The following is a 12,036-nucleotide window of genomic DNA, read 5'->3' on the forward strand; positions in this document are numbered from 1 at the left end:
AATGGAGTGGTGTATATAAAAAGTACATTGTATTAATAGTTCACCCCTCCGCTTCCAGACTGTATATGAATGTGGGAAGCCGCTGCTGGCTGATCCCGCCCTGGCTTACATTTTAAAAAAAACACGATTAACCTGAATTAGGGCCAGACTAGGTACCATCATTTTCTCACATTGCAATTGAAAGTTTTTTTCTATTGTCTCTTTTTGGTCCATTTAGATTGTTAATGTAGATTGCATAGAATTATTTATTTTTATGTTATGGTTAAAAATGTTAATGTTTTACTGTGACTTGTCGTAGGCTCCTAAGTGGACCATAAGGTTAAAAACCAAACCAAATTAAGAAAACTAAACTGAAAAACAGAAAAATACAATTAAAAACTAAGTTGCTCCGCCAGAGTGTCTCTTTTGGGTCACTTTTGCTTGTCCCAAGCCCGGATTTGTTTGTTCCATGTGTAACTATGTGTTGTTGTTTGTGTTGCACTGCTTTGCTTTATCTTGGCCAGGTCGCAGTGGTGTATGAGAACTTGTCCTTAACTGGCTTACCTGGTTAAATAAAGGTGACATTTTAAAAAATAAGCAACATTTTTTTCTTTCGCAGAAAGGGGATGTAGCTCAGTGGTAGAGCGCATGCTTTGCATGTATGAGGTCCTGGGATCAATCCCCAGCTTCTCCATGTTTTTTTTGCAAAGACCCAACTTCTACTTTCCAGAATGTTGAAATTCTAAGCAGGAAACAGAGATGTGCAAAATCATTTGGTCTTGTAATCTGAAGAATATGTGTTCAATCCCTGTTAGTACATTTATAGAACAGAAGTGGCATTGTAGCCAACTTTTATGGCATCATTTTCAAAAACTGAAGTTCATGTTTTCGATCCCTGTCCGTACCTGTTTCAATAATTGCTGCTATCATTTCATTGTAGTTTCAATGGAGTGGTGTATATAAAAAGTACATTGTATTAATAGTTCACCCCTCCGCTTCCAGACTGTATATGAATGTGGGAAGCCGCCACTGGCTGATCCCGCCCTGGCTTACATTTTTTTTTTTAATACACGATTAACCTGAATTAGGGCCAGACTAGTTACCATCATTTTCTCACATTGCAATTGAAAGTTTTTTCTATTGTCTCTTTTTGGTCCATTTAGATTGTTAATGTAGATTGTATAGAATTATTTATTTTTATGTTATGGTTAAAAATGTTAATGTTTTACTGTGACTTGTCGTAGGCTCCTAAGTGGACCATAAGGTTAAAAACCAAACCAAATTAAGAAAACTAAACTGAAAAACAAAAAAATACAATTAAAAACTAAGTTGCTCCGCCAGAGTGTCTCTTTTGGGTCACTTTTGCTGGTCCCAAGCCCGGATTTGTTTGTTCCATGTGTAACTCTGTGTTGTTGTTTGTGTTGCACTGCTTTGCTTTATCTTGGCCAGGTCGCAGTGGTGTATGAGAACTTGTCCTTAACTGGCTTACCTGGTTAAATAAAGGTGACATTTAAAAAAATAAGCAACATTTTTTCTTTTGCAGAAAGGGGATGTAGCTCAGTGGTAGAGCGCATGCTTTGCATGTATGAGGTCCTGGGATCAATCCCCAGCTTCTCCATGTTTTTTTGCAAAGACCCAACTTCTACTTTCCAGAATGTTGAAATTCTAAGCAGGAAACAGAGCTGTGCAAAATCATTTGGTCTTGTAATCTGAAGAATATGTGTTCAATCCCTGTTAGTACATTTATAGAACAGAAGTGGCATGTTAGCCAACTTTTATGGCATCATTTTCAAAAACTGAAGTTCATGTTCTCGATCCCTGTCCGTACCTGTTTTAAGAATTGCTGCTATCATTTCATTGTAGTTTCAATGGAGTGGTGTATATAAAAAGTACATTGTATTAATAGTTCACCCCTCCGCTTCCAGACTGTATATGAATGTGGGAAGCCGCTGCTGGCTGATCCCGCCCTGGCTTACATTTAAAAAAAAACACGATTAACCTGAATTAGGGCCAGACTAGGTACCATCATTTTCTCACATTGCAATTGAAAGTTTTTTTCTATTGTCTCTTTTTGGTCCATTTAGATTGTTAATGTAGATTGCATAGAATTATTTATTTTTATGTTATGTTAAAAATGTTAATGTTTTACTGTGACTTGTCGTAGGCTCCTAAGTGGACCATAAGGTTAAAAACCAAACCAAATTAAGAAAACTAAACTGAAAAACAAAAAAATACAATTAAAAACTAAGTTGCTCCGCCAGAGTGTCTCTTTTGGGTCACTTTTGCTGGTCCCAAGCCCGGATTTGTTTGTTCCATGTGTAACTCTGTGTTGTTGTTTGTGTTGCACTGCTTTGCTTTATCTTGGCCAGGTCGCAGTGGTGTATGAGAACTTGTCCTTAACTGGCTTACCTGGTTAAATAAAGGTGACATTTAAAAAAATAAGCAACATTTTTTTATTTTGCAGAAAGGGGATGTAGCTCAGTGGTAGAGCGCATGCTTTGCATGTATGAGGTCCTGGGATCAATCCCCAGCTTCTCCATGTTTTTTTGCAAAGACCCAACTTCTACTTTCCAGAATGTTGAAATTCTAAGCAGGAAACAGAGATGTGCAAAATCATTTGGTCTTGTAATCTGAAGAATATGTGTTCAATCCCTGTTAGTACATTTATAGAACAGAAGTGGCATGGTAGCCAACTTTTATGGCATCATTTTCAAAAACTGAAGTTCATGTTTTCGATCCCTGTCCGTACCTGTTTTAAGAATTGCTGCTATCATTTCATTGTAGTTTCAATGGAGTGGTGTATATAAAAAGTACATTGTATTAATAGTTCACCCCTCCGCTTCCAGACTGTATATGAATGTGGGAAGCCGCTGCTGGCTGATCCCGCCCTGGCTTACATTTAAAAAAAAACACGATTAACCTGAATTAGGGCCAGACTAGGTACCATCATTTTCTCACATTGCAATTGAAAGTTTTTTTCTATTGTCTCTTTTTGGTCCATTTAGATTGTTAATGTAGATTGCATAGAATTATTTATTTTTATGTTATGGTTAAAAATGTTAATGTTTTACTGTGACTTGTCGTAGGCTCCTAAGTGGACCATAAGGTTAAAAACCAAACCAAATTAAGAAAACTAAACTGAAAAACAAAAAAATACAATTAAAAACTAAGTTGCTCCGCCAGAGTGTCTCTTTTGGGTCACTTTTGCTGGTCCCAAGCCCGGATTTGTTTGTCCCATGTGTAACTCTGTGTTGTTGTTTGTGTTGCACTGCTTTGCTTTATCTTGGCCAGGTCGCAGTGGTGTATGAGAACTTGTCCTTAACTGGCTTACCTGGTTAAATAAAGGTGACATTTAAAAAAATTAGCAACATTTATTTATTTCCCAGAAAGGGGATGTAGCTCAGTGGTAGAGCGCATGCTTTGCATGTATGAGGTCCTAGGTTCAATCACCAGTTTCTCCTATTGTTTTGCAAAGACCCAACTTCTACTTTCCAGAATGTTGAAATTCTAAGCAGGAAACAGAGATGTGCAAAATCATTTGGTCTTGTAATCTGAAGAATATGCGTTCAATCCCTGTTAGTATATTTATAGAACAGAAGTGGCATGTTAGCCAACTTTTATGGCATCATTTTCAAAAACTGAAGTTCATGTTCTCGATCCCTGTCCGTACCTGTTTTAAGAATTGCTGCTATCATTTCATTGTAGTTTCAATGGAGTGGTGTATATAAAAAGTACATTGTATTAATAGTTCACCCCTCCGCTTCCAGACTGTATATGAATGTGGGAAGCCGCTGCTGGCTGATCCCGCCCTGGCTTACATTTAAAAAAAAACACGATTAACCTGAATTAGGGCCAGACTAGGTACCATCATTTTCTCACATTGCAATTGAAAGTTTTTTCTATTGTCTCTTTTTGGTCCATTTAGATTGTTAATGTAGATTGTATAGAATTATTTATTTTTATGTTATGGTTAAAAATGTTAATGTTTTACTGTGACTTGTCGTAGGCTCCTAAGTGGACCATAAGGTTAAAAACCAAACCAAATTAAGAAAACTAAACTGAAAAACAAAAAAATACAATTAAAAACTAAGTTGCTCCGCCAGAGTGTCTCTTTTGGGTCACTTTTGCTGGTCCCAAGCCCGGATTTGTTTGTCCCATGTGTAACTCTGTGTTGTTGTTTGTGTTGCACTGCTTTGCTTTATCTTGGCCAGGTCGCAGTGGTGTATGAGAACTTGTCCTTAACTGGCTTACCTGGTTAAATAAAGGTGACATTTTAAAAAATAAGCAACATTTTTTTATTTCCCAGAAAGGGGATGTAGCTCAGTGGTAGAGCGCATGCTTTGCATGTATGAGGTCCTAGGTTCAATCACCAGTTTCTCCTATTGTTTTGCAAAGACCCAACTTCTACTTTCCAGAATGTTGAAATTCTAAGCAGGAAACAGAGATGTGCAAAATCATTTGGTCTTGTAATCTGAAGAATATGCGTTCAATCCCTGTTAGTATATTTATAGAACAGAAGTGGCATGTTAGCCAACTTTTATGGCATCATTTTCAAAAACTGAAGTTCATGTTCTCGATCCCTGTCCGTACCTGTTTTAAGAATTGCTGCTATCATTTCATTGTAGTTTCAATGGAGTGGTGTATATAAAAAGTACATTGTATTAATAGTTCACCCCTCCGCTTCCAGACTGTATATGAATGTGGGAAGCCGCTGCTGGCTGATCCCGCCCTGGCTTACATTTAAAAAAAAACACGATTAACCTGAATTAGGGCCAGACTAGGTACCATCATTTTCTCACATTGCAATTGAAAGTTTTTTCTATTGTCTCTTTTTGGTCCATTTAGATTGTTAATGTAGATTGTATAGAATTATTTATTTTTATGTTATGGTTAAAAATGTTAATGTTTTACTGTGACTTGTCGTAGGCTCCTAAGTGGACCATAAGGTTAAAAACCAAACCAAATTAAGAAAACTAAACTGAAAAACAAAAAAATACAATTAAAAACTAAGTTGCTCTGCCAGAGTGTCTCTTTTGGGTCACTTTTGCTGGTCCCAAGCCCGGATTTGTTTGTTCCATGTGTAACTCTGTGTTGTTGTTTGTGTTGCACTGCTTTGCTTTATCTTGGCCAGGTCGCAGTGGTGTATGAGAACTTGTCCTTAACTGGCTTACCTGGTTAAATAAAGGTGACATTTAAAAAAATAAGCAACATGTATTTATTTCCCAGAAAGGGGATGTAGCTCAGTGGTAGAGCGCATGCTTTGCATGTATGAGGTCCTGGGTTCAATCACCAGCTTCTCCTTTTGTTTTGCAAAGACCCAACTTCTACTTTCCAGAATGTTGAAATTCTAAGCAGGAAACAGAGATGTGCAAAATCATTTGGTCTTGTAATCTGAAGAATATGCGTTCAATCCCTGTTAGTACATTTATAGAACAGAAGTGGCATGGTTGCCAACTTTTATGGCATCATTTTCAAAAACTGAAGTTCATGTTCTCGATCCCTGTCCGTACCTGTTTTAAGAATTGCTGCTATCATTTCATTGTAGTTTCAATGGAGTGGTGTATATAAAAAGTACATTGTATTAATAGTTCACCCCTCCGCTTCCAGACTGTATATGAATGTGGGAAGCCGCTGCTGGCTGATCCCGCCCTGGCTTACATTTAAAAAAAAACACGATTAACCTGAATTAGGGCCAGACTAGGTACCATCATTTTCTCACATTGCAATTGAAAGTTTTTTCTATTGTCTCTTTTTGGTCCATTTAGATTGTTAATGTAGATTGTATAGAATTATTTATTTTTATGTTATGGTTAAAAATGTTAATGTTTTACTGTGACTTGTCGTAGGCTCCTAAGTGGACCATAAGGTTAAAAACCAAACCAAATTAAGAAAACTAAACTGAAAAACAAAAAAATACAATTAAAAACTAAGTTGCTCCGCCAGAGTGTCTCTTTTGGGTCACTTTTGCTGGTCCCAAGCCCGGATTTGTTTGTCCCATGTGTAACTCTGTGTTGTTGTTTGTGTTGCACTGCTTTGCTTTATCTTGGCCAGGTCGCAGTGGTGTATGAGAACTTGTCCTTAACTGGCTTACCTGGTTAAATAAAGGTGACATTTTAAAAAATAAGCAACATTTTTTTATTTCCCAGAAAGGGGATGTAGCTCAGTGGTAGAGCGCATGCTTTGCATGTATGAGGTCCTAGGTTCAATCACCAGTTTCTCCTATTGTTTTGCAAAGACCCAACTTCTACTTTCCAGAATGTTGAAATTCTAAGCAGGAAACAGAGATGTGCAAAATCATTTGGTCTTGTAATCTGAAGAATATGCGTTCAATCCCTGTTAGTATATTTATAGAACAGAAGTGGCATGTTAGCCAACTTTTATGGCATCATTTTCAAAAACTGAAGTTCATGTTCTCGATCCCTGTCCGTACCTGTTTTAAGAATTGCTGCTATCATTTCATTGTAGTTTCAATGGAGTGGTGTATATAAAAAGTACATTGTATTAATAGTTCACCCCTCCGCTTCCAGACTGTATATGAATGTGGGAAGCCGCTGCTGGCTGATCCCGCCCTGGCTTACATTTAAAAAAAAACACGATTAACCTGAATTAGGGCCAGACTAGGTACCATCATTTTCTCACATTGCAATTGAAAGTTTTTTCTATTGTCTCTTTTTGGTCCATTTAGATTGTTAATGTAGATTGTATAGAATTATTTATTTTTATGTTATGGTTAAAAATGTTAATGTTTTACTGTGACTTGTCGTAGGCTCCTAAGTGGACCATAAGGTTAAAAACCAAACCAAATTAAGAAAACTAAACTGAAAAACAAAAAAATACAATTAAAAACTAAGTTGCTCCGCCAGAGTGTCTCTTTTGGGTCACTTTTGCTGGTCCCAAGCCCGGATTTGTTTGTTCCATGTGTAACTCTGTGTTGTTGTTTGTGTTGCACTGCTTTGCTTTATCTTGGCCAGGTCGCAGTGGTGTATGAGAACTTGTCCTTAACTGGCTTACCTGGTTAAATAAAGGTGACATTTAAAAAAATAAGCAACATGTATTTATTTCCCAGAAAGGGGATGTAGCTCAGTGGTAGAGCGCATGCTTTGCATGTATGAGGTCCTGGGTTCAATCACCAGCTTCTCCTTTTGTTTTGCAAAGACCCAACTTCTACTTTCCAGAATGTTGAAATTCTAAGCAGGAAACAGAGATGTGCAAAATCATTTGGTCTTGTAATCTGAAGAATATGCGTTCAATCCCTGTTAGTACATTTATAGAACAGAAGTGGCATGGTTGCCAACTTTTATGGCATCATTTTCAAAAACTGAAGTTCATGTTTTCGATCCCTGTCCGTACCTGTTTCAAGAATTGCTGCTATCATTTCATTGTAGTTTCAATGGAGTGGTGTATATAAAAAGTACATTGTATTAATAGTTCACCCCTCCGCTTCCAGACTGTATATGAATGTGGGAAGCCGCCACTGGCTGATCCCGCCCTGGCTTACAATTTAAAAAAACCACGATTAACCTGAATTAGGGCCAGACTAGTTACCATCATTTTCTCACATTGCAATTGAAAGTTTTTTCTATTGTCTCTTTTTGGTCCATTTAGATTGTTAATGTAGATTGTATAGAATTATTTATTTTTATGTTATGGTTAAAAATGTTAATGTTTTACTGTGACTTGTCGTAGGCTCCTAAGTGGACCATAAGGTTAAAAACCAAACCAAATTAAGAAAACTAAACTGAAAAACAAAAAAATACAATTAAAAACTAAGTTGCTCCGCCAGAGTGTCTCTTTTGGGTCACTTTTGCTGGTCCCAAGCCCGGATTTGTTTGTCCCATGTGTAACTCTGTGTTGTTGTTTGTGTTGCACTGCTTTGCTTTATCTTGGCCAGGTCGCAGTGGTGTATGAGAACTTGTCCTTAACTGGCTTACCTGGTTAAATAAAGGTGACATTTTAAAAAATAAGCAACATTTTTTTATTTCCCAGAAAGGGGATGTAGCTCAGTGGTAGAGCGCATGCTTTGCATGTATGAGGTCCTAGGTTCAATCACCAGTTTCTCCTATTGTTTTGCAAAGACCCAACTTCTACTTTCCAGAATGTTGAAATTCTAAGCAGGAAACAGAGATGTGCAAAATCATTTGGTCTTGTAATCTGAAGAATATGCGTTCAATCCCTGTTAGTATATTTATAGAACAGAAGTGGCATGTTAGCCAACTTTTATGGCATCATTTTCAAAAACTGAAGTTCATGTTCTCGATCCCTGTCCGTACCTGTTTTAAGAATTGCTGCTATCATTTCATTGTAGTTTCAATGGAGTGGTGTATATAAAAAGTACATTGTATTAATAGTTCACCCCTCCGCTTCCAGACTGTATATGAATGTGGGAAGCCGCTGCTGGCTGATCCCGCCCTGGCTTACATTTAAAAAAAAACACGATTAACCTGAATTAGGGCCAGACTAGGTACCATCATTTTCTCACATTGCAATTGAAAGTTTTTTCTATTGTCTCTTTTTGGTCCATTTAGATTGTTAATGTAGATTGTATAGAATTATTTATTTTTATGTTATGGTTAAAAATGTTAATGTTTTACTGTGACTTGTCGTAGGCTCCTAAGTGGACCATAAGGTTAAAAACCAAACCAAATTAAGAAAACTAAACTGAAAAACAAAAAAATACAATTAAAAACTAAGTTGCTCCGCCAGAGTGTCTCTTTTGGGTCACTTTTGCTGGTCCCAAGCCCGGATTTGTTTGTTCCATGTGTAACTCTGTGTTGTTGTTTGTGTTGCACTGCTTTGCTTTATCTTGGCCAGGTCGCAGTGGTGTATGAGAACTTGTCCTTAACTGGCTTACCTGGTTAAATAAAGGTGACATTTAAAAAAATAAGCAACATGTATTTATTTCCCAGAAAGGGGATGTAGCTCAGTGGTAGAGCGCATGCTTTGCATGTATGAGGTCCTGGGTTCAATCACCAGCTTCTCCTTTTGTTTTGCAAAGACCCAACTTCTACTTTCCAGAATGTTGAAATTCTAAGCAGGAAACAGAGATGTGCAAAATCATTTGGTCTTGTAATCTGAAGAATATGCGTTCAATCCCTGTTAGTACATTTATAGAACAGAAGTGGCATGGTTGCCAACTTTTATGGCATCATTTTCAAAAACTGAAGTTCATGTTTTCGATCCCTGTCCGTACCTGTTTCAAGAATTGCTGCTATCATTTCATTGTAGTTTCAATGGAGTGGTGTATATAAAAAGTACATTGTATTAATAGTTCACCCCTCCGCTTCCAGACTGTATATGAATGTGGGAAGCCGCCACTGGCTGATCCCGCCCTGGCTTACAATTTAAAAAAACCACGATTAACCTGAATTAGGGCCAGACTAGTTACCATCATTTTCTCACATTGCAATTGAAAGTTTTTTCTATTGTCTCTTTTTGGTCCATTTAGATTGTTAATGTAGATTGTATAGAATTATTTATTTTTATGTTATGGTTAAAAATGTTAATGTTTTACTGTGACTTGTCGTAGGCTCCTAAGTGGACCATAAGGTTAAAATCCAAACCAAATTAAGAAAACTAAACTGAAAAACAAAAAAATACAATTAAAAACTAAGTTGCTCCGCCAGAGTGTCTCTTTTGGGTCACTTTTGCTGGTCCCAAGCCCGGATTTGTTTGTTCCATGTGTAACTCTGTGTTGTTGTTTGTGTTGCACTGCTTTGCTTTATCTTGGCCAGGTCGCAGTGGTGTATGAGAACTTGTCCTTAACTGGCTTACCTGGTTAAATAAAGGTGACATTTAAAAAAATAAGCAAAATGTTTTTCTTTTGCAGAAAGGGCATGTAGCTCAGTGGTAGAGCGCATGCTTTGCATGTATGAGGTCCTGGGTTCAATCCCCAGCTTCTCCATGTTTTTTTGCAAAGACCCAACTTCTACTTTCCAGAATGTTGAAATTCTAAGCAGGAAACAGAGATGTGCAAAATCATTTGGTCTTGTAATCTGAAGAATATGCGTTCAATCCCTGTTAGTACATTTATAGAACAGAAGTGGCATGGTTGCCAACTTTTATGGCATCATTTTCAAAAACTGAAGTTCATGTTTTCGATCCCTGTCCGTACCTGTTTCAAGAATTGCTGCTATCATTTCATTGTAGTTTCAATGGAGTGGTGTATATAAAAAGTACATTGTATTAATAGTTCACCCCTCCGCTTCCAGACTGTATATGAATGTGGGAAGCCGCCACTGGCTGATCCCGCCCTGGCTTACAATTTAAAAAAAACACGATTAACCTGAATTAGGGCCAGACTAGTTACCATCATTTTCTCACATTGCAATTGAAAGTTTTTTCTATTGTCTCTTTTTGGTCCATTTAGATTGTTAATGTAGATTGTATAGAATTATTTATTTTTATGTTATGGTTAAAAATGTTACTGTTTTACTGTGACTTGTCGTAGGCTCCTAAGTGGACCATAAGGTTAAAAACCAAACCAAATTAAGAAAACTAAACTGAAAAACAAAAAAATACAATTAAAAACTAAGTTGCTCCGCCAGAGTGTCTCTTTTGGGTCACTTTTGCTGGTCCCAAGCCCGGATTTGTTTGTTCCATGTGTAACTCTGTGTTGTTGTTTGTGTTGCACTGCTTTGCTTTATCTTGGCCAGGTCGCAGTGGTGTATGAGAACTTGTCCTTAACTGGCTTACCTGGTTAAATAAAGGTGACATTTAAAAAAATAAGCAAAATGTTTTTCTTTTGCAGAAAGGGCATGTAGCTCAGTGGTAGAGCGCATGCTTTGCATGTATGAGGTCCTGGGTTCAATCCCCAGCTTCTCCATGTTTTTTTGCAAAGACCCAACTTCTACTTTCCAGAATGTTGAAATTCTAAGCAGGAAACAGAGATGTGCAAAATCATTTGGTCTTGTAATCTGAAGAATATGCGTTCAATCCCTGTTAGTACATTTATAGAACAGAAGTGGCATGGTTGCCAACTTTTATGGCATCATTTTCAAAAACTGAAGTTCATGTTTTCGATCCCTGTCCGTACCTGTTTCAAGAATTGCTGCTATCATTTCATTGTAGTTTCAATGGAGTGGTGTATATAAAAAGTACATTGTATTAATAGTTCACCCCTCCGCTTCCAGACTGTATATGAATGTGGGAAGCCGCCACTGGCTGATCCCGCCCTGGCTTACAATTTAAAAAAAACACGATTAACCTGAATTAGGGCCAGACTAGTTACCATCATTTTCTCACATTGCAATTGAAAGTTTTTTCTATTGTCTCTTTTTGGTCCATTTAGATTGTTAATGTAGATTGTATAGAATTATTTATTTTTATGTTATGGTTAAAAATGTTAATGTTTTACTGTGACTTGTCGTAGGCTCCTAAGTGGACCATAAGGTTAAAATCCAAACCAAATTAAGAAAACTAAACTGAAAAACAAAAAAATACAATTAAAAACTAAGTTGCTCCGCCAGAGTGTCTCTTTTGGGTCACTTTTGCTGGTCCCAAGCCCGGATTTGTTTGTTCCATGTGTAACTCTGTGTTGTTGTTTGTGTTGCACTGCTTTGCTTTATCTTGGCCAGGTCGCAGTGGTGTATGAGAACTTGTCCTTAACTGGCTTACCTGGTTAAATAAAGGTGACATTTAAAAAAATAAGCAAAATGTTTTTCTTTTGCAGAAAGGGCATGTAGCTCAGTGGTAGAGCGCATGCTTTGCATGTATGAGGTCCTGGGTTCAATCCCCAGCTTCTCTATGTTTTTTTGCAAAGACCCAACTTCTACTTTCCAGAATGTTGAAATTCTAAGCAGGAAACAGAGATGTGCAAAATCATTTGGTCTTGTAATCTGAAGAATATGCGTTCAATCCCTGTTAGTACATTTATAGAACAGAAGTGGCATGGTTGCCAACTTTTATGGCATCATTTTCAAAAACTGAAGTTCATGTTTTCGATCCCTGTCCGTACCTGTTTCAAGAATTGCTGCTATCATTTCATTGTAGTTTCAATGGAGTGGTGTATATAAAAAGTACATTGTATTAATAGTTCACCCCTCCGCTTCCAGACTGTAT

At 37.3% G+C, this 12,036-nt stretch overlaps 8 non-coding genes across 8 annotated transcripts; all 8 read left to right on the forward strand.

Annotated features, from left to right (window-relative positions):
- The first annotated feature begins 601 nt into the window (after nucleotides 1–601).
- Nucleotides 602–673, forward strand: trnaa-ugc (transfer RNA alanine (anticodon UGC)). Its single transcript has one exon. It is a non-coding gene; the product is annotated as a tRNA-Ala (tRNA).
- Nucleotides 674–1,525: 852 nt separating this feature from the next.
- trnaa-ugc (transfer RNA alanine (anticodon UGC)) lies at nucleotides 1,526–1,597 on the forward strand. Its single transcript has one exon. It is a non-coding gene; the product is annotated as a tRNA-Ala (tRNA).
- Nucleotides 1,598–2,446: 849 nt separating this feature from the next.
- On the forward strand, nucleotides 2,447–2,518 carry trnaa-ugc (transfer RNA alanine (anticodon UGC)). Its single transcript has one exon. It is a non-coding gene; the product is annotated as a tRNA-Ala (tRNA).
- Nucleotides 2,519–5,208: 2,690 nt separating this feature from the next.
- On the forward strand, nucleotides 5,209–5,280 carry trnaa-ugc (transfer RNA alanine (anticodon UGC)). The gene has a single exon. It is a non-coding gene; the product is annotated as a tRNA-Ala (tRNA).
- A 1,768-nt stretch (nucleotides 5,281–7,048) lies between these two features.
- On the forward strand, nucleotides 7,049–7,120 carry trnaa-ugc (transfer RNA alanine (anticodon UGC)). Its single transcript has one exon. It is a non-coding gene; the product is annotated as a tRNA-Ala (tRNA).
- A 1,768-nt stretch (nucleotides 7,121–8,888) lies between these two features.
- Nucleotides 8,889–8,960, forward strand: trnaa-ugc (transfer RNA alanine (anticodon UGC)). Its single transcript has one exon. It is a non-coding gene; the product is annotated as a tRNA-Ala (tRNA).
- An 848-nt stretch (nucleotides 8,961–9,808) lies between these two features.
- On the forward strand, nucleotides 9,809–9,880 carry trnaa-ugc (transfer RNA alanine (anticodon UGC)). Its single transcript has one exon. It is a non-coding gene; the product is annotated as a tRNA-Ala (tRNA).
- Nucleotides 9,881–10,729: 849 nt separating this feature from the next.
- trnaa-ugc (transfer RNA alanine (anticodon UGC)) lies at nucleotides 10,730–10,801 on the forward strand. Its single transcript has one exon. It is a non-coding gene; the product is annotated as a tRNA-Ala (tRNA).
- Nucleotides 10,802–12,036: the final 1,235 nt, after the last annotated feature.

The sequence above is a fragment of the Oncorhynchus mykiss genome, chromosome 15 (assembly GCF_057628025.1).
Source record: "Oncorhynchus mykiss isolate SJ-2025 chromosome 15, ASM5762802v1, whole genome shotgun sequence".
Taxonomy (NCBI): domain Eukaryota; kingdom Metazoa; phylum Chordata; class Actinopteri; order Salmoniformes; family Salmonidae; genus Oncorhynchus; species Oncorhynchus mykiss.